Source organism: Sarcophilus harrisii, chromosome 1, assembly GCF_902635505.1.
Source record: "Sarcophilus harrisii chromosome 1, mSarHar1.11, whole genome shotgun sequence".
NCBI classification, from domain to species: Eukaryota; Metazoa; Chordata; class Mammalia; order Dasyuromorphia; family Dasyuridae; genus Sarcophilus; species Sarcophilus harrisii.
In genome coordinates, this window is record NC_045426.1 from 94,077,933 (window position 1) to 94,100,695 (window position 22,763).

A 22,763-nucleotide genomic window follows, 5' to 3' on the forward strand; every position below is an offset into this window, starting at 1 on the left:
TGGGAGAAATTCTACATTTGTCTCAGAGGTCCACAGGGTCAACAAATGATTGCTTCAGGGACTCATCTGGTCCTTTATATTTTGCTTGCAGTTTTTCTGAATCCCTGGTTGAGAAAATTTGCCCACTCTTCACCTCTTTACATCAGGGACTGTGATAAGGTAAGCCCAAAGACCTCTTACTACTAGAGTTGGCTCTCAATTCTTGTTCTCACTCCTGCTCCTATTCTCTTCCTTTATAATCCTGACCTCTGTGCAAAGAATACAGCTTTCACTTGTAGCCTATTGATCCTTCTCCCTATCATCATTGTCACTCATGCTATTACTAAAGCCCCACATTTTCCCTCTTATAGCAAGGCTCAATCCTTAAAAAAAAATAGAAGCACATTTACACCTGGCTATAGTGGCTGAATTTATAAAGATAGCTGACTTTTATTTTCCTTATGCTGGCAATCCAGCTTTTCCAGTGGTCCTAACATTATAAAATACTGCAGATTCAGCTTCACTGAAGACCCAGGTAAATATATCTGAGAACATTCTTACTCCACTATGGCACATCTGGGTGTCATACAGATAGAGGTACAGATACTACTCTGACATCAGGAAGATTTGGAGTCAGCTGCCTTTTTGTTGTTATTATTCTGCCATTTTCAATCATGTCTGACTAAATGACCTCCTCTGGAATTTTCTTGGTGAGGAACCTGGAGTGATTTGAAATTTCCTTTTCTAGCTGATTTTATAGATGAGGAACTTGAGGCAAATAAGATTAAAAGACTTGACCATAGTTAGTAAATGTCTATGGATATGAACTCATGAAGAGGTATCTTCTTGATTTCCAAGCCCAGTGCTATACCTTTTGTGCCCCTTAGCTGCCCCCTAATTGATATTAGGGGCAAGATTTAGGATTTAAGTTTGCAGTCATGAGAGGAAGAATAGAGGAAAATTTGCAGTATCATAGTTTTAGAGGTAGTTGACTTTGAAAGGTTACCTAGTCCTAATCAGTTATATTAGAAATAACAAAACAGATCTACAGAAGTTAAATGATATTCAGGTTTAGGTAAGAAGAGAAAGAACTCAGATTTAAATCCAGATTCACTGACTACAAATCCAGCATAATTTTCATAGTATCAGTACACCTAATTGGAGTTCCCTACTTTTGAATGTAACATCAGAAATGGCCTTTTTAAGTTTTGTATGAAAGAAATTATGATTTTGTGGTTAAAATATTGGTTCTGAAGTCAGGAAACTGGATTTGAATGTCTTCATATCCTCAGATACCTAGTAGCTGTGAGATCCTGGACAAATCAGTCAGTCTTCCAGAGTCTCAAGTTTCCAGATGTGGAATGGGAATGGGGATGGGGAGTACTATATAAATGTGTTATTATTTTTATTTTAATACCCTATATATTTCCCTAAAATGATTTATAGCAATACATTTATAATGAATATATTTATATATGTATACGTATATGTATTATATTTCTCAGGAACAATGAATTATTGTTATTTTGAGGAGAAAAGGCAAGGAAAGAAATGGAAATGTGTGTCCTCTTCTAAAGAGGAAGCTTAGTAGTGAAAAATCAAGACAAGAAAGGATAGTGATAGTAAAACAAAAACAAAAATAAAAAAACAGCAGAGGGACGTAGTGACCCAGTTTGGCTTTTTGGGTGGAAAGAAAGCTGGGGAATGAAAGGACATTCAAAAATGTATCTTACATTATATTGAATGCCACCTGACATATTATAAACTGTAACTAATACTATTGTTAAATATACATAATCATACTAAGCACAATTATCCCTTCCATATCGTGGAGGTGAAGAAAATGGAACACCAGTGATATAGAAAATCCAAGTAAAATTTGTTGTCCCTTCTAACCAGAGAAGTTGGAATTATTTTCTATTAAATGGTACAATATACCAATATTATACAATACTGTACATATATATATATATATATACACATATATATATACATATATATGTTTACATATTTCTCAGTTTCTAAACTTTTCCTGTTTCCAACATAGGAAACATGGCCTTTGCATGCTTCTGCAAAACTTCCCCTACATTTCCATTTAATTTCTTTTGTCATTGGAGATATATCAAAACTATGGTGGGGAAAGTTGCAATGTGGAAGGGAGAGCTATAATACTCTCACGCTTTCTTCTACTGTCAGACCTGGGCCTTAACACTTAGGCTAAATAAAGCACTCATTTTCCATTTTTCTGAAAGATACATTTTAGGCTTTTCCTCCACAAGGATCCTTACTGTGGAGTGTTAGTATTCTCTTCCAGACCAGATTCTGTTTTTTTTTTTGAAGTCCTTTATCTAGTTCATTGGTCTCCAAAAAGTGGAATATGTAAAATAATTCACTGAGGTGTGGGAAGAAAATGTTAGAACTTCTATTTAGATTTATTTTAATTAAAAAGAAAAATTAATCTTTATTAATATTTTATATGTGAGTTAATAATAGTGTTCTCTCTCAGTCCATGTCAGACATTCACATATAATACACTTATCCTGAAGGCAGAGTGGAAAAGTAGGTCTTTCAGTTATTAGAAGACTGAGAAGTGGTTCACTCATTCATTTGTGACTTAGTATTCCAGTTTATATGTGTCTGAGTAAGTGACTTTATGGATTGCATTATATAGCTTTAAGTAAATCAAAACTACCAAAATGAACAAGGGGAGTTAAAAATTCTTTCAACATGGGAAGACAAGCAAACAGTATGAAACTGATGAACTTAGTATTTCCAATAGTTGAAACTTTTGAGTAGCTATAGAGGTAAAGCGCTTCTGTTTTTGGTAGAACCAAATACAAATGATCATTTTATTTGAAATAGAGATTTACATATATTATCCTTATTGTTGACTCTTTGTGTGTACCCTAAAATGTTAGATAATAATGGCATAAAATCATTATAATTTGAAGCTATTGAAAAGCTAAATTTTTGATGCTGAAAATGCAGAGCTCTCCTGACTGTACACAAAACTTGGTAACTTAATTTTTAAGTTGTACAGAAATCTTCAAAATGAAGAGATTTGTAGATTTTGAACCATTTATGAAATATATAAAAATGAAACTCCCTCTAACTAGATTGCAAGAACTGACGTCAGGGAAGCTGGAAATTTGAAGTTTACCAAAAATCTGATTGGTGGCTAGAATTAGAAATGAATATTTTGATTTAATATGGCAGTTATTTCTGTATTCTCAGGGGCACCACCAACTTTCCATTCATGGATGGTTGAAACCTATATGTAATCCTTCTCTTTGACTCCAACCCCGTCCTCTCTAATCTGTTGCCAAAGCTCATGATTTGATCTTTATAACATCTCTGGCATACATCTCTTCTCTGTGCTGCCATCATCCTGGCAGATGTTCTATAATAATTTTTTATTTGCCCAAATACATGCAAAGTTAGTTTTCAACATTCACCCCTGAAAAACCTTGTGTTCCAAATTTTCTTCCTCCTTCCCTCCCTCCCTCCCTATGCCCTCACTTAGGCAGCAAGTGATCCAATATAGGTTAAATGGGCTGGCCGTGTTGGGCTATTGTAATAACTTGATGGTTACTCTGTCTGCCACAAGTCTCTTCCCACTCCTGTCCATCTTTTACTCAGCTCTCAAAGTGGGCCCACAAAAGCCAGATCTGGCCACCTCATCTCTTCCCCCACTACCTTTAGAATAGAATGCAGTGGCTTTCTATCACCTCCTGGATCATGTATAAACTCTGATGGTCAAACCTGTCCTCCCCCCCTTCCTTTTTTCTTATATTTTCCACCACCCTTATATCTCTGTTCTTTTTGCTGTTCCTCAGACAAGACACTCTGTCTGAGGGTTTAGGGCATTTTTACTGGCTTCCCTTCATGTTTGATATGCTCTGTTTTTATATCCACCTTCTGGCTTCTTTGGCTTCCTTCAAATGCCAGCTGAAATCTCATTTTCCATAGGAATGCTTTCTCTCTCTCAATTCAGTCATATTTTAGTTGTGTCTGACTTTTTTGTGATGCTATTTGGGATTTTCTTGGTAGAGATACTGGAGTGGTTGGCCATTTCCTTCTCCACCTCTTTATATAGATGAGGAAACTGATATATATATATATATATATATATATATATATATATATATATATATATATATATAGAGAGAGAGAGAGAGAGAGAGAGAGAGAGAGTGCCTGCTCACAAATATTTTACTGGTAGGAATGGATGGTCAATAAAGTTTGGGAATTGTTGATCTAGTTGATAATACATATATTGCTATAAAACTTGTAAAATTGCCTTTTGCTGAGGAAATCTTTTCTATATTGCTGGCTAATCAGTCTCCCTCCTCAAGTTTCTCCATTGACTTCCTGCTGCTTTCCAAATCAAGATGAGATTTTCTGGACTTGCTATCACTCTACTCATATTTGTTATAGATGGTGGTATTTCTCTCTCATCTTCATCAGTTCTTTCTCTAATGCCAACAAAATCCAGTAGCTCCATAGAGGCTGGGCAATGAGAAATCAGATTTTTAATCTTATATAGGCTTTTGCATTGGAGAGAATTTGTGTTTCTCTCAGAAAAAGTTTTTTTTTTTGCCTTTCTGCTTAGTTTTCTACACATGTATGTTTTAATGTTCAAATTCTCCAGGCATTCCACATATATTGAACCTCTGATTCAGCTAATGACATTTTCTAATACTGATTGTACCTAGATTTATCTGAACAGAGGAAACTACTTTGACAAAATAGCAACATTCAGGAAAAATATTTTTATGACATTTTCTATGGTTGCAAGAAATAAACTGTTTGACATGGAATTTTACTAAATGCAAAGATCAAATTGATCAACATCATGTAAAATATCATAAAGTTTTTGCAATATACAGGTATTACAAATATAATCATAGGATTGTAGGATCACAGATCTAGAATATGTCCCTCCTTTCCTTTGATACTGCCTTCCCTCTGGTACAGATGCTCATTTTGTTGTGCCTGGACTATTGCAATAGCTTGTTGATTTGTCTGCTTGTTACGAGTCTCTCTTTACTCTGATTCATCCCTTACTCAGCTGCCAAAATGATCCCCCTAATGCAGGTTTAACCATATCATTCCCTCTCAAACCCCAACACAATAAATTACAGAGTCTCTATCAGCTCTACAATCAAATATAAAATCTGCTTGGTGTTCAAAGCACTGATTTCCTCCTCTTCCCTTTTTCTGACCTTCTTATACCATAAACTTCTTCATATAGTCCGCAATCCATTGATAACTAGCTTCCTTGTTGTTTCTTAAATAAGACACTTCATTTCTTAGTTATGGGAATTTACTGTCTGTCCCAAATGATAGGAATTCTCTTTCTCCTCATCTCTACAGGCTGTCACAATGCAACGGAAAATCCACCTTTTACCGGAGGCCTTTTCTAATCCTTTTTCATTCTACTGTCTTCCCTCTGTTGATTATTTCTTGTTTATCCTCCACACAGCTTGTTTGTATGTATTTATTAGCATATTGTCTCCTACATTTTTGTTCTTTATATCCTGAGTGTTTGGTATTGTGCCTGGCACATAATCAGCACTGAATAAATGCTTATGGACTGACTCACATAGCCATAAGGGACGTTCAAAAATAATCCTATACCATACTTAATTATTTAATTTATTTTATTTTATTAAATAAAATAATGATAGCTGGTAATTAGCTTATTGGTATAGCTGGTAATAGCTTATTGGCTATTAAAAAGATATGCCTTAAGCTGTTATCTTAAATATTTCCAACTTGTTTTAAGTCAATATGGATATGTATTTAATGTATATTCATCAGTTTACTTTAGCATAAATAATAATAAATTAATCTATAAAAAGTACTTTTCACGCTGTTCTTGGAAAATAAACCTTATCCCCAAAGCTTTCTAGAAGCACAGAGACTCTGGGGATTTAGTCTCGCCAATTCAACTTGTAGATGAGAAAACTGAAATCCAGAGAGATCAGAATATAGTTAGGTGTAGTAAAGCCCTAATTAACTAGAGTGCCAATTAGTTGGCTCTCCTCTCTTCTCCTCTCCTCCTTCCCTCTTTTTGGAGGAATATACAAATAACAATACAAGTCACACTCTCAAGTAGGGGGCAGTGTGACATAAAGGAAAACATACTAGAATCTGGTGACTCGGTTTTAATCCCAGATCTGCTATTAACAAGTAGGTGACTTTGAATAAGTCACTTATTCACTTTATTACCTTTTCTATAAATTAGGAGAGAAGGAAACTGAGATAGAGTCACATGACCCCTTCTGTTGATGAGGCTGCATAATGAGAAACCTAGGGTTGATGATCATAGAGAAACTAGTGAGCCAAATTATTTTGTTAATAAAAGGGGAAGGTTATGTATGTTTGCAAGCAGAATCTACATTTAGATCATCACATTGGTCAATATAATATGTTCATCTTCTGATAGAAAGGAAGTGTAAGAACATTTGAGAAAGACTACGCATAAAGTTGGGGGAAAATAAATTCTTTAGTTAATGAAATGAGCTAGAATACTCTACTTTGTTAGCAGAGTTTGAGTTAAGTTAATTTCTAGTTAACTGAGTTTTGTTCATGAAGATGAACATATTATATCGATCAATGGAAGAAACTGAGATCTGCCTTTTAAAAAAATCTTGGTACAATTCCAAATATGTCTTCTTTACAGTAAGCTTCCCCTATTTATTTTTTAGTATTAATGAATTTTTAAAACATTTCTTATTTTTGACTTTGCTAGTTTATCTTCCATTAATGTTATCACATTTGTTTCCTGTGAACAAAGTCTAAGCCATAGTTGTTCTATTTTGTGGCAAAAAGACAACTGAGAAAACATCAACGCTGTCAGTTTTCCCATCTAAATAAATTTTTGGTGACAATAATCTCTATGTACATTAAGGATCTAGTTGATGAATATATTAGTAAAGAATAGGAAAATTTTCATAGTATTTACTACAGCCTAACTAGCTCAATTTTGATTGAAAGAAGTAGAAAATACAGAGTCTCATAATGTTTATTGCTTTCTAGTTATATGAAAACTTTGATTTTATAAAGCAAAATTATACTTTCAGAGCTCTTTCTCAAAAGGGATCTCCTATTCATAATCAAAATGATTAAAGATTCTATGAAATATATGACAGCAGAGATGGTCTTGTTTAGTGATTAGTCATGTTAATCAGATGAGACATAAAATACAGACATAGGCTCAAAAGAGTTTGCCACTATCGAGGAAGAGATCCGATTGCAGAGGGATTCTCTGTGGGTAGTGAGCTCTTTCAAGGCTTCCTAGTCATGAAAGATCTTAGTATCATAGACAATGGCATCCTGTTGTTTGCATCAAATCCCAGAAAATTACAGAATTTCTTGAAAGGAATTTATAATGACTAAAAAGAGTTTGGCCTAGCCATGTACATAAAACTAACAGAAAACCTCAATAAAATTGGATAAAGAATGCCTGTTGTTCAGATAATGATATAGATAGACTCCCTATGAAACTCTCTCTCTCTCTCGTATATATACATATATATATATAATATATATTTCTTCCATTGACTGATATGACGGTGTATTCATTCTCATAAAAACCATTTAGTTAGAAATTAACTAGTATAATTATATGATAAATTATATAATAACTTATATTAAGATTGAAAAATCAAATGGTTTGCCATGTTGGTGCCATAATTAAACAGAAGGAAAAAAATGGGATGAATTGCTTTAGAGAAACTGCAAAGATTATTTAATGTCTCCAATTTTATTCCAGAAACAAAAGCCTATTTTTAATACCAATATTTTACTGATATTTTTATAAGATCACAAGTAAAAGAATAATACAGTCTCTGAAGAATTAAAAAAGAGACTCATACAGTGAGTGGTGGAAAGAGCCTAATGATAGGGCAATGTGTTCAAAACTAGCTTCAGACACATATTAGCTTTATGATCCTGGGTAAGTCACTTAACCCTGTTTGCCTCAGTTTCTTCATCTATAATATAAGTTGGAGGAAGAAATGACAAACTACTCTAGTATCTCTACTAGGAAGACCCTAAACAGAACATGAAAAGTCAGACATAACAAAAATAACTGAATAGCAAAATAGCAATAATAGATATAAGCAGACAGCACTATATGACTTAATAAGGAGTTACAGAGGAGTGTCAGAATAAAAGACATTGTTAGATAAATATATGATTGAAAAAGATATGATGCTCACATGATGAAAGGCATTATAATCATGGAAACACAGATCAAGAACTGGAGGGGACCAGAAATAGTATAATCCAAGTACAGTTCAGATTTACTTAGAGCTTCTTCTTGGAGCTTCTTTGCTCCTTTAGTATCCCTGCACTACTCAGAGAAAAGCAAATGAGATAACTAGCACACTGGACAGAGTCTCTGTGTACAAGGACTTGTACAAAAGTCGCCCAGTATGAATAATCATGGATGGGCTGCCATCTTCACTGTTGATGGGAACTTTCTTTTTTTTTATAGCTTTTTATTTACAAGATATATGTATGGGTAATTTTACAGCATTGACAATTGCCAAACCTTTTGTTGCAATTTTTCCCTTTCTTCCCCACCAAATCCTCCCCCAGATGGCAGGTTGATCAATACATGTTAAATATGTTAAAGTATAAATTAAATACAACATAAGTATACATGACCAAACTGCTATTTTTCTGTACAAAAAGAATCAAACTCTGAAATATTGTACAATTAGCCTGTGAAGGAAATAAAAAATGCAGGTGGACAAAAATAGAGGGATTGGAAATTCTATGTAATGGTTCATAGTCATCTTCCAGAGTTCTTTTGCTGGGTGTAGCTGGTTCAGTTCATTACTGCTCTATTGGAAATGATTTGGTTGATCTCATTGCTGAGGATGGCCATGTCCATCAGAATTGATCATCATATAGTATTGTTGTTGAAGTGTATAATAATCTCCTGGTCCTGCTAGTTTCACTCAGCATCAGTTCGTGTAAGTCTCTCCAAGCCTTTCTGAAACCATTCTGCTGGTCATTTTTTACAGAACAATAATATTCCATAATATTCATATACTACAATTTATTCAGCCATTCTCCAATTGATGGGCATCCACTCAGTTTCCAGTTTCTGGCCACTACAAAGAGACCTGCCACAAACATTCTTGCACACACAGGTCCCTTTCGATGGGAACTTTCTTACTGATGAGATCGAATTTCCATTTGGGTTTTCAGTTTTGAAGATTTCAATTTAACAATGTTCATAAACATATGTGAGAATCCCACTTTGCAAAAGAAGCGGGGTTAGCTGAGAGCCATCCTGTGTCTTCCATACGTAGGTAGTGAATTAGTATGCACCTTATACAAGGGCTGCACAGTGAATGTTGATGTGTGACAAAAATTCTTCCAAGACTGGAACTTGGGACTTTAAACTCATCTATTTCCTTACTTTTCTGAGTATCTGAGTATACCGGGAATGTGTGTCCTATTGCTTCAAATTTCCTTAAACTCTGAGTGGAGTATTTTCTTCTAAGTCTGTAGCCAATGGGAAAAGGTGGAAGAAGATAAATCTCTTCCTCCTTCCCCCATTCTCTCCTTTTGAGTCTGTATCTACTCCTTATTTTACAGTTCACTCAGGACATGGCATTCAATTGGCAGTTAATGGAAGTGTACTTTCTGAATCATACAGAGAAAGGCGTTTACTTCTTATAAAAGTTTCAGAGCAAGGACACTTTGTCATAGTCATTTTAATATCTCATTAACTCTTTGTGATTATATTCTGTGCAGGGGGAGAGAAGGGTTGGTCAAAAAGCAATTTCCTGTACTTCCTTCTCTTTTTAGTCTTAACTTTGAGCTATGGTTTCTGATACTTTAACCAATGCTTTTCTTCATCTATGACCTTCAAGTCACAGGGATTGAATTTTCTAATTTTTTTCTTCACATGGAAACAGATTGGAGAAAACATTCTTTCTTTGGGAAGCAGGTAGGGAAGAATTGTTTGCTATGGGAATTATAACCACAACTCCCATTTAAAATGTTGTGAAGCATACAAAGCACCTTAGAATATAGATATGCAGAAAGAGAGATCACAGGGATGAGAAAGGGTTTATGACTTGAAATCAGGAAACTGTAGTTGCTAGTTATCTACTTGCCTAAGATCAAGACCTTTCAATTAACCTCTGTGACTTCTTGTTCATCTCTTTTAATTGGACTAACACCTGACCTAACACTCATATGGCTGATAGTAGTATAAAATTAATTGTTATATAAAAATCCAATATACAAATACTAAGTTAGTAACAGCACTTTATCTATTGGGCTATCATAATCTCAGATCATAGATCAGAACAAAAAATGAAGCAAAACCAAGATTTTTAAGGGGCCAAAGGGAGTCCATAACTGATGTTCTTTATCCCTACATGAGAGACTAAGTATAAGTGAATTTCATGGATTTGGCTCCTTCCTTTCTAATTAGTTTGGTTTTCCAAGTTCACAGAGGCTTAAAGGTAGCAAATACAGAGGAAAGCCCATTATTGGGAGGCATACTGATGAGAGCAAGTATGATGATAGCTTGATAGCAAGGAAGAGAAAACAGAAAAATATAATGAGTAGAAACAAAAAACCGAAAAAGTATAGTAAACTAAAAGTACTTAGCATAGGGGAATTATTCCCTCTAGTAATGCTGACATATTTGTAGCATGTGGGTAGGAGGCACAGTGGTGAGTACTGGGATTGGAGTCAGGATCAAATCTGATCCCAAATACCTGTGTGATCCTAGATAAGTCATTCAAACTTGGTTTGCCTCAATTTCTTTATTGGTCAAATGAAAATAATAATAGCACTTACATCCAGAGTTGTGGTGAGGATCAAATGAGATAATAATTGTAAAGCACTTAGCTTGGTGCTTGGAACATAGTACTTACTATATAAGTGCTATTATTATTATAATTAACATTATAGTAATGACCATTGTAAACTAAAAGATAATACTATTCCCTAATATTCTGTAAATATCCTCTGATATTATTATTAATAGTAATGACCTTGAATCTTCAAAAGAGAAGTTAAATTATGTTCAATATATTCTATTTTATGATGGAGGTACAAGTATTCATGAGGATTTCAGGTTATAATACTTCTATATAAATTTACTTGTGTGCCTTTCAGTATCACTCTCATCACATACCACATGTGTGAGACACTCTAAAATATGTGAGAAACTTTGGAAAGATTACTGTTTAAACTGGTAAAAAAAATCCTCAACTTCCCCTAAAACTTGGCCAGCTAAAGTGATTTCATGAGCTAAGAAATCCGGGTAGCCAAGGTTTTCGTAATATTAAGTTTTCTCTTATGTGCTAGTTGTAATGTAAAAGTTAAAGCTTTCAGTAATAGGTGGGAAAAGATAGTTCTCATTCTGATTAAGATTGGAGTCTCTGACATCCTGAAGATCATAGTAAATTATTTTCTTCCTTAAAATAAAATTTTATTAAAAATTAACCATTTTTTTCATTCTCCTTCCTCCCCATCTCCACGCCATTGAAAATAAAATAAGAAAAATAAATTCCCTGTAACAAATATGAGGTCAAGCAAAACAAATTCTTTCATTGACTGTGTTAAAAATATATTTCTCCTTTTGCTACCTAAATCCATCACTTTTCCATTAGGAGGTAGATTACACGCTTTATCATCTCTTCTCTGGAATCACAGATAGTGATTGTGTTGATAAGAGAGAGTTCTTTATCTTTCAAAGTTGTTAGTTTTTACATTGTTGTTATTTAATAAAATTGTTCACCTGCTTCTGCTGAGATAAATTTTTCATCTTATAAAACACTTATAAAAGTTTCAAAATTGTTTTTATAATGAGGTGATGTCAATATAAATGATTAAAAATGATTTTTTTTGCATTTTTTCATCTTAATTTTTAAAGCTCTTCAATTAAATTAAAGATTATTAAGTGTTTAATAGAAAGTCAGTACCTGGTACTATGCTAAGTTTTTTACAAATATCACATTTGATCCTCACCACAACCCCCAAACTTACCTATTATTATTCCCATTTTATAATTGAGGCATTTGTACCTGGTAGACAGAGATTAAGTGGCTTGCTACCAGGGTCATATAGTTCGTATGGGTTTAAATTCAGGTTTTCCTGATTTAGGACTCAGTGTTCTACTCACTTTACTATTTAGTTCTATCTAGGGGTGAATGGACTTTCATGGTGAGAAGGCTTTTATGAGAGGGTGGACAAATTCTAGATAGTCTGGGATGAAATGCCTTGAAATTACACTAGGAAGGAGATTACAAAAACAGAAAGAAATGAAAGTATCTCCTTGCCCCAAAATTGGTATCTACGGACTAGTATGAATAGTTTAAGAATCACTTAATCCATGTTTTTGAGGTTTTAAAAAATAATCTGAATGCTTTTTACAAGGACCTTTTGGCATGTGAAAGTGATATTCAATGAGTTTTGTTTTTCTGTCAAATTCATTTTTCATCTATACTTCCCTTTAGCCAATAAACTTCTAATTATATCAAAGAATAAGCTAAGAAAATCAATTTATGCAATTTTTCATATCCAGAGGATCAATGTAGATAATATTTTTAAAGCACTTAGTAAAATACCTGGCATATAGTAGGTAGGTAATAAATGCTTGTTTTCTTGCATAGCACTCCCCTGTTGGAATGAAGAGAAAGAAAGTCCATTTGAAGAAGAAAAATTAATGAAGAAATATTTTAAATATTTAAATATGTGCAGTATTAGACTAAGTGCTAGGGATATGCACATCAAAGTACTAGAGGCCAAGGAAAAGTTATTTTAGTCTGGAAAATCACATGGATGATCAGTGGAGCGATAGGGTAATTGACTCATAAACTTTTACCAGAAACAAAGGAAGTGCTAGTTTGGTGGAAATCAGGTGGGGATATATTATGGAAAAGTTAAGAAAATAGTCAAGGTGAAGGATATTCTAGGGAAGGAAGGTTTGGCTTGATTTATGGGATTTTCTCACCTGGACCACATGATTGTAGGAATTCTAAAGGTGAGCAGTATAACTTTTCTAGAGCATGACTTCTGAATTTAAGTTGGAAGTTCTGGTGACAATGATGGGGTGTGCATATTTTCCTGGTTCTGATCACTTTATTCTTCACTAATTCATGTAATTCTCATTTTTCTCTGAATTAATCATATTCATTTCTTAGGATACAGAAATATATCAATGCAATTCATCAGAAGTCTTCAATCTGCATTCAGCATTTTCTTCATGGATTCTTTGAAATTTTCTAAAAATAACTGTATTGATCAGTGTGGCTAAATTTTTCACAGTTGATTATAATTTTGCTGTCACTGATTCTGTTACTTTCATATTACATCAGTTCATGTAAATCATGTCAGGTTTTTTGATATCTTTCTTGTTTTTTCTTATATAGCACAACAGTATTTCATCACAATATTATATCACAAGTTGTCTCACCCTTGTTCATTTGATGGGCAACAGCTCTATTTCCAATTATTTTCCACCACTAAAAGAGCTGTATAGAGATGTGTTTATATGTGTTTATATATGTATTTATTATGTATAATGTATATTATTATGTGTTTATATATACATTTATTATGTACATATTATATATGCACATTCATTTTCTTTTCCTTTAATCTGTTTGAGTTACAGACTTAGTAAAGGTATTGCTGGGTAAAAAGGCATGTACATTTTAAAGCATTTTAGACACAGCTCCAAATTGTGGTGCAGAACTGGACCAGTTCAGAACTCCATCAAAAGTATATTAGTGTTCCTATTTTTCTACATCTCCTCTGGCATTAATCATTTTCCTTTTCTGTCATGTTAGCCAATCTTAAGGGTTTGAGGTTATACTTCAGAGTTGTTTTAATCTGCATTCCTCTAATCCATACTGATAGAACATTTATTCTTCTGAGTACAAATAACTTCAATTTCTTTTTCTGAAAATGGTTGTTCATATCTTTTGATCATTTATGAATTGAAGAATAGCTTTTACTTTTATAAATTTGCTCAATTCCCTATATATTTGAGAAATGAGGTCTTTATCAGAGAAATTTGCTGTAAATTCTCTCCCTCCCTCCCTTTCCTTTGGCTTCATTGGTTTTATTTGTGCAAAAACTTTTAAGTTACATGTAATCAAAACTATTCCTTTTGTTTGTATAAAAACTTTTAAATTTCATTTAATCAAAACTATTCCTCTATTTTTTTATTATTAAAATTAACAAACCTGTTTCCTTATTCACAGATCTGACAGGTAAATTATTCCATACTTTCTTAATTGGATTATAGTATCATGATTTATATCTAAATCATGTACTCATTTTGACCTTGTCTTTGTATGTAATGTGAGATGTTAGTCAATACTTAATTTTAGCCAGACTGCTTTATAGCTTTCCCAGTAATTTTCATCAAATAATGAGTTCTTACTCACAAAGCAAGGATCTTCAGGTTTATCCAACACTTGATTACTATGACCATTTACTATTGTGTATTGTGTACCTAATAGATTCTACTGATCTGCCACTTTATTTCTTATCCAGCATCACATTATTTAGAAAACTACCACTTTGTAATAAATTTGAAATCTAGTACTGATAGTCTACAAAGTCTTCACATTTAAAAAATTGGTTCCCTTGATATCCTCGATATTTTGTTTATTTCAGATGAATTTTGTCATTATTCTTTCTAGCTCTATTAAAATAATTTTTAGAGGTTTGATTGACAGAGTCTTGAATAAACAAATTAGTAGAATTGTCATTTTTATTACATTGGCTTGGTCTGCCTATGAGAAGCTAATATTTCTCCAGTTGTTTAAATGTCTTTATTTGTGTGAAAATAATTTTGTAATTGTGTTTATATAATTCTTGGGTTGATTTTGCCAGATTAGATTCTCAAATATTATTTATTGTCTGCAGTTTTTTAAAATGGAATTTCTCTTTTTATCTCTTCTTCCTGAGTTTTGTAGGCAATATATAATAATTCTGAAGATTTATATGAGTTTACTTTATATGTTTTAGCTTTGCTGAGTTAATTGCTTCAACTAATTTTTTAAATTCTCCAGGTATATAGTTAGTCTAATTCTCACTAAATGTACCATCATGTCATTTACAAAAAGTGATAATGTTTTCCTCATTGTCTTCAATTCCTTTTTCTTGTCTTATTGCTATAGGTAATATTTTTATTACAATATCAAATATTAATTGTGATACTGGGATCCTTGTTTCATCTTTGATCTCATTGTAAAACATTCTAGTTTATTCCCATAACAGATAATGCTTGCTGATGTTTTAAATATATACTATTTATCATTTTCAGAAAAGCTCCATTTATTCCTATGTTTTCCAGTGTTTTTAAAAAGGAAGGAGCATATTTTGTCAAAAGTTTTTTCTGTGTCTATTGAGATGATCATATGATTTTTGTTATTAATATGGTCAAATATACTAGCATTTTTTTTATCTATATTGAACCAGGCTTGCATTGTTCCACCTGGTCATAGTGTAAGATAATTGGGATAAATTGCTGTGATATTTTGCTATGATATCTCCTTGATAGTACTTATTTAAAATATTTGCATTGATATTCATTAAGAAAATTGGCCTATTGTTTTTTCTCTCTGTTTTTACTTTCTCTGGTTTAGGTATCAAAACCATATTTTTGTTATAGAACAAGTTTGATAGGATTTCTTCTTTATCCATTTTTGGAATAGTTCATAGTGTTGGAACTAACTGTTCTTTAGATATTGCATAGAATTCACTTGTAAATCCATCAGGTCTTGGTGATTTTTTTTTCTTAGATCATTTGAGTTTGTTCAATTTATTTTTGCAATACAGGTCATTTAATAATTGCATTTTGTTAATCTGGACAATTTATATTTTGTACATATTCATTCATTTCACTTAGATTGTTAGTTTTATTGTCATATAATTATGCAAAGTAACTTCTAGTAATTGCTTTATTTTTGATACTGATAATTTGGTTTTCCTTTTTTAAAAAAAAATCAAATTAACCAATGGTTTATTTTATCAGATTTTTCATAAAATCGGTGCTTAAGCTTTTTCTTTCAATTTTATTAATCTTTTCTTTGGTTTTCAGAATTTCTATTTTAGTATTTAACTGATGATTTTTATTATTTCCCCTCCCTAGTTTTTTTTAATTGCATGCCCAATTTATTTTTTGCTTTCACTTTCTTTCTTCTTTCCTCCCTTTCTCACTGATATAAGCATTTACAGAGACAGCATTTACTTTAAGTACTACTTTGGCCACATTTCAAAATTTTTTGTATATTGTCTCGATATAATTTTCCTTAATGAAATAATTTATCATATTTAATTTAATTTTTGACATTCCTTCTTTAAGATTAGCTTACTTACTTTTCAAGTAATTTTTAATCTAAGCTTCCAGGCACTTTAGTGAACGTTATTTTTATGAGTTGAGGTCTGAAAAGAGCACACTTTAATATTTATGCCTTTGTTTATAAGACTTTTATGCCTTAATATATGGTTGTTTTTTGTGAAAGTGTCATATACAGTTGAAAAATAGGTATGCTCCTATTATCATTCAGTTTTCTTCAGAGGGTTATCCTATCTAGCTTTTATAAAATTCTATCTTAATTTCTTTCTTATTATTCTATGGTTAGATTTATCTAGTTCCGAGAGGGGAAAGTTGAGGTTCCTTAGTAGTATAATTTTACTATTTATTTCCTCCTATATTTCATTTAACTTTTTCCTTAAGAATTTGCTGCTCTGTCATTTTACATCGTTGTTCATGGTGCCTTTTTAGCAAAATGTAGTTTCCTTGTTTATCTTTTTAAATTAGGTCTATTTCTCTTTTGCTCTAAGGACATGATTACTACCCCTGATTCTTTTAAAAAACTCAATTGAAGCATACTATATTTTGCTTCAACACTTTATTTAAATTCTTAATTTTCTTCCTGCTTCAAGTGTGTTTTTTGTAAAGTGATAGATTGTTGGATTCTTGTTTCTAATCCATTCAGCTATTTGCTACTGTTTTATGGGTTAATTATACCTATATTGTGAATCCATGTTCACAGTTGTGATTACTATGTATTTCCCTCCATCCTATTTTCTTCCATTCATATTTCTTTCTCCTCAAGACTTTGTTTTGCTTCTGAGCACTGCTTCCCTTGATTCACACACCCTTTTATCACCCTTCTCCCTATTTTTTTCTTATGTCCCTTCCTATTTCCCTTGAGCACAATAAAGTCCTGTGCTCAAATGAGTGTAAATATATGTATATATCATTCCCTCTTTGATCCCATTTCAATGAGAAAGACTCAAGCACTACTTAACTCCATTTTTCTTTTTATTACAAAAGGTCTTCTTGTGCTTCTTTATATGGCACAATTCCCTCCATTTTTCTTCTGCCTTACCCCTTCTCTTGGTGCATCCCTTTTCCATATCCCTTCATTTTTTTTTTTTTTGATATCATCCCCACATAATCAGCTTACAAATATGCCCTTTGTATATATACTTATAACTACTTTAATAAAGCTGAAGTTTTTAGGATTTACATATATCATTTAACAAGCTTAAATCTTGTTAAATCACTTATGATTTCTCTTTCATATATACTTTTTTATTCTTCTCTTGAGTCTTGTATGAATGTCACATTTTCTGTTCAGTTCTGGTCTTTTCTTCAGGAATGTTTGAAAGTCCTCTATTTCTTTAAGTGCCCATCTCTTCCTTCTCACTTCCTACCAAAGTATTATACTCTATTGATTGGTAGATTATTCTTTATTGTAATCCTAGCTCCTTTGCCTTCTGGAACATTGTATTATTAGTTCCTTTCTCCCTTAATATGGAAGTTGATAAATCTTGTGTGATCCTGATTAATATGAAGTGATATAAATATATATTTTACGGCCTGATCTCAATATTTTTTCCATGACCTGGAACCTCTAAAATTTGGCTATAATATTCCTGGGAGTTTTCATTTTGAGACCCCCTTTAGAAGGTGATCAGTGGATTCTTTCAAGTTCTTTTTTTGCCTTCTCATTTAAAAGTATTAGGGAAGTTTTCTTGATAATTTTCTGGAATCTTATGTCTAAGTTCTTTTTTTTTTTTATCAGAGCTTACAGGTAGTACAGTAATTCTTTTTTTTTTTTAATTTTATTTAATAGTCTTTTATTTACAGGTTATATGCATGGGTAACTTTACAGCATTAACAATTGTCAAACCTCTTGTTCCAATTTTTCACCTCTTACCCCCCACCCGCTCCCCAAGATGGCTTCTTTCACAAGTACAGTAATTCTTAAATTATGTCTCTTTGATCTATTTTTATGTCAGTTGTTTTTCCAATGAGATTATTCTATTTTTTCATTCTGTTGACTTTGTTTTATTATTTCTTAATATCTCATAGAGTCATAAACTACCACTTGCCCAATTCTAATTTTTAAGGAATTATTTTCTTCAATAAACTTTTGTACCTTTTTTTTTTTAATTTGGCCAATTTGATTTTTAAAGAGTATTTTTAGTAAGTGAATTTCTGTGCTGCTTTTGGTCAATTCTATTTTTTAGGTGTTCTTTTCTTTAGTATTTTTTGTGCATCTTTTACCAAGTTATTAATTCTCTTTTCATAAATTTCTTGAATCACTCATTTCTTTTCCCAATTTTTCCTTTACCACTCTAATGTCTTTATTTTGTTCTCACTAATTCTCACTGGACTTATGTCTAAATTTACATTTTTCTTTGAGGCTTTGTTTATTCCCATTGTTATTTTCTGAGTTTCTGTTTTGATCTTGTGTCATCAGTGTAGTTTTTTATGGTCAATTTCTTTTATTTTGCTTGCTCATTTTTCTAATCTATTTCTTCCCTTTGAACTTCATGGCTCCATTCACTTGGCTGTGGGGAGGCACTTTAACAATCTTCAGAGTTTTCCCTGTTTCTGTTGTCAGAGTTAATTCATGAAATCTGTAAAATTTCTTTGTTTCTAAGATGGTGTGATCTGGAGAGAGGTATAATCACAGTTCTCCTGGTCTTCCCTCCGGAGCCCAATGCCTACACAGGGTCTGTAATCTCTTTCTAATCAGCTGTATTACATTTTTACTGTTTCTGTCATTTGGTTTCCTAAAGCTATTGCTGTTGCTGCCACCTCTTAAGTCCATAGTTGCCGTTTCTATTTCATGAGCTCTGGGTTGGCTCCTATCTTAAAGTCACAGATCTCTTTTTTAGATCTCCTGAATTGTCTTGGGCAGAAAAAAAGCCTCACTTTGACATTTTGTTGGTTCTGCTGCTCTAAAATTCAATTTGCTGCATTATTTTAAAGTTGTTTGGAGGGAAAAGTTGGGAAAGTTTGGCTGGGTTGCTGAATCTTAATTCCAACCTCCTTTGGGCTTTTTTCTAGGAGCTCTCTTCTACCAATTTTGTCCCCTCTTCTGATGAGTGTTCAAGAAAGACTAGCATTTCTGATCAGAGTGGCAAGCTGAACTCTTTTCAGGGCTAATCATTCACCTTTGGTGGAACTTAATTCTTAACCATGCCTCCAAGAAGCATATGTAGCAGCCACACCTTAGTAAAACCACGTTGGCAGATGGGATAAATTAAGTTTAAGGATAATTGGTAGGCTTCAAATCTGTTGCTGAGTTAGGGGATATGTACTCCAAGCATTCGAAATCTTCTTGTAGTAGAATATGTGAATAATGGTAGTGAAGGCAGTTGGAGCAGGAATGATGAGAGCTTGGTCAGACATCAATGATGACAAGATCATTCACTTCATCCCAAGATATCACCCGTTGTCTTGACTTTTGTTTGCCAGTGGAATTCAGTGGATCTAGAAGAGAGAGTGAGGCTAATGACTGTGGAACTCTGTCTCAATTAAATCTAATTCATGCATCACAGGGTGATGTCATTGGTATTCTTCAAAAATTAAGGATGAATACAACATTTGGACACAGTTAACAACGACATCATCATCAACAACAAAAGCATCATTCAGATTGTTTAGGAAGGGCTTTAGTTTGTGTCAGAATGAATTATGAATATCCTTATTCTTAAGCCAGATTCTCACCTCACTGCTTTAATCTCTTGAATATTTTATGTCTGTTTCTACCCAGTTAAATCTTTATTTATTTATTTAGAATTTATAATTTAATCAGTGTGGGGAATTGATGATGTACAAAGTCCTTTATTAAATGCAGACTGGCAACTCATCTGTAATTTACAGATTCAGAAAACTGATTCAGATTTCAAGAAATATAGTGACTTACCCATAGTTCCATAGATTTATTTATTTATGTTTTTATATCGTAGTCATGTCCTGATATAGTTCAGTCCAGTGAATCTTCATTTGTAACAAGGAGGAAACAGCGAAGCAAAACTGACATTGTGACAACATATATTATAAAAATGCCCTATTCCACACCCATAGTCCTCTTCCTCTTAGAGGAAGAGGATGTTTTTTCCTTATTGATTCTCTATTTATATGTTGTCTTCCCACTTAAAATGTAAGCCCCCTCAGAGCAGGATTGTTTCATTCTTTGTATCTTCGGTATCTTAATACAGTGCTTCACATGTAGTAGATGGTTTTTTTAATTTAAATTTTATTTTTAATTCCATGATTTTTCCACCCTCCACTCAGTCATATCTACCTACCGAGAAGACAAAAAATACAACACCCAATATACATGTACAGTCATGCAAAACATTTCTGTGTTAGCCATATTCTGACAACAAAAAAATAAACCCATGACAAAAATAATGAAAGAAAAAATGCTTCAGTGTGCACATTGAGTTTATCAGTTCTCAGTTTGGAGGTGGATATCATTTTATATCCCAAGTCCTTTAGAGTCCAGCTTCTTATACTGTGGATCACAACACCATATAGGATGTGATAACTCATTGTGGGAGTTGTGAAATTGTGATTTATTATCATTAAATGTTTAATTTATGAACCACCTTTTTATATGTTTATATACCCAGAGTCAGTTAAAAATTTCTTTGGTGCAAAGGGGTTATGAATAGAAAAAGTTTGAGAAGCCCTGATTTAAAGCTATGGCTTATTATTGTATTAATCAGTTGATACGTTTTTCACAGTTAATTTTTTTTGCAATATTGCTGCTACTGTGTATATTGTCCTAATTGTGTTCACATCACTTTGCTTCAGTTCATAACATTTCATATTTCTAAGTTCTCCGAAACCACCCCCTTCACAATTTCTCATTATACAATAGTATTCCATCACATTCATATACCACAACTTGTTCAGCTACTTCTCAATTGATGGGTACCCTTTTAGTTTCCAATTTTTTTGCCCCCACAAAAGAACTCCTTTTCCTTTTCCTTTTATGTCCTTGGGGTATCATCTTACATAATAGATACATAATAAATCTTTAGTAATTGATACTGGTGAGCATCCAGTGAAGGCTACTTTATTGGGCTATCATTTGCTCCAGAGCCATGAGAATTTGGGGGACAGAGAGTTCGTAGGGAATAGATTTACAGTTGGAAGGGACTTAAATATAGAGTCCTATTTTACATGTGGAAATTGAGGCCCAGAGAGGTTAAATGATCACATTTATATCACATTGCTAGTAACTGTCAAACCCTTCTTGATTTCAAGACCAGCCCTCTATCCTTTGTACCAGGGGCAATCAACCTAATTTTTTGTCTGCCAAGGGTCATTTGGATAACTTTAACATTATATGTGGGCCATACGAAATTATCAGCTTAAAAACTCAAGCAGTGGAAGGTTGTTGTACCTGGGTTTCAGTTCATCTTCACCTGCAGTTATTTTGGCAGGGCCAGACTAATTGATTTTGTGGGCCTTATCTGTTCTGCAGGCTAGATGTTCCCCTCCCCTGCTGTATACCAAGCTATCTGTCAAGGACAGTAGAATGCTTCTGTAGATTATGACATTTCCTTTGTCTTCATTCTAATTGTTTTGCTATTGCCCCTTCCCTTTCATGGAATCAGCACCAGGAGTGCAGGAAGAGCTTAGAATAGGCAGCATGCTTTGTGCACATTATATACTGTAATACTCTTCTCTCTTTCTTCTACATTTTGCTCCTCGCTTTTTTGATTTTAAGAGATATTCTGAGTAGCCATTCCAGGCCAACGTATATGAGGAGAGAAAGATGCTGTCAAGGGGATTAAGACTAAGACATCCAGCTTCTGGGTTCTGAATGCCTTCACCTGATACTTCTAACCACTGTGACCAAACTGTCACCAGGATAACTGAAACTAGGAGCAGCCTAAGTCTGAACCTCTGTTTTGTAATAGGAACTTTTACCTGAAGCATTAATAAAGAACTGGATTGACTAGGAGCAGTAGATGAAGGGGGCCAGATCCAGAGTGGATCCAGAATGCAGGAGACTATCAATTTTTTTGAAATGCCCAAGAAAGATAAAAGAGTCAACCTCTTTTCCCATACTAACTTTACTTTTCTGTTTAAATTCTGAGTTCCAGAGCTGAGAACACAAATACCCATCCCCTTAATTCTTCCTTTTTCCTTTTCTTCTCTTTACATGTGGGAGCAAATGATTCAGAACTATTCTCCAGGAATCATAAGGAAGTAGTAAGGTAGTAGGTAGTAGGAGGTTTGGAGATGCTTTGGCATAACATTTATAAAGAGTAGAATGCTTGATAGTTTCTTAGCAGTCTTACTTTACTATGTTCAATAAATCATGTGATCATAAAAAGTTGATTGCTTTCATCATGTAAATACAGAGTATTGTAATAAGCTAGATAATTTCTGAGATATAGAATGGGGAAAGGGTCAGAGAGTTTTCTATAATTTTCCAATAATGTATAGTTATATT

At 33.2% G+C, this 22,763-nt stretch overlaps 1 long non-coding RNA gene across 1 annotated transcript in view; it reads left to right on the forward strand.

Moving 5' to 3' along the window:
• Positions 1 to 22,763, forward strand: part of LOC116422569 — a 210,388-nt gene that overhangs the window by 151,665 nt on the left and 35,960 nt on the right. The window contains exon 5 of the long non-coding RNA XR_004233222.1: positions 92 to 159. This is a non-coding gene — a long non-coding RNA (uncharacterized LOC116422569). The remainder of the gene's footprint in view (positions 1 to 91; positions 160 to 22,763) is intronic.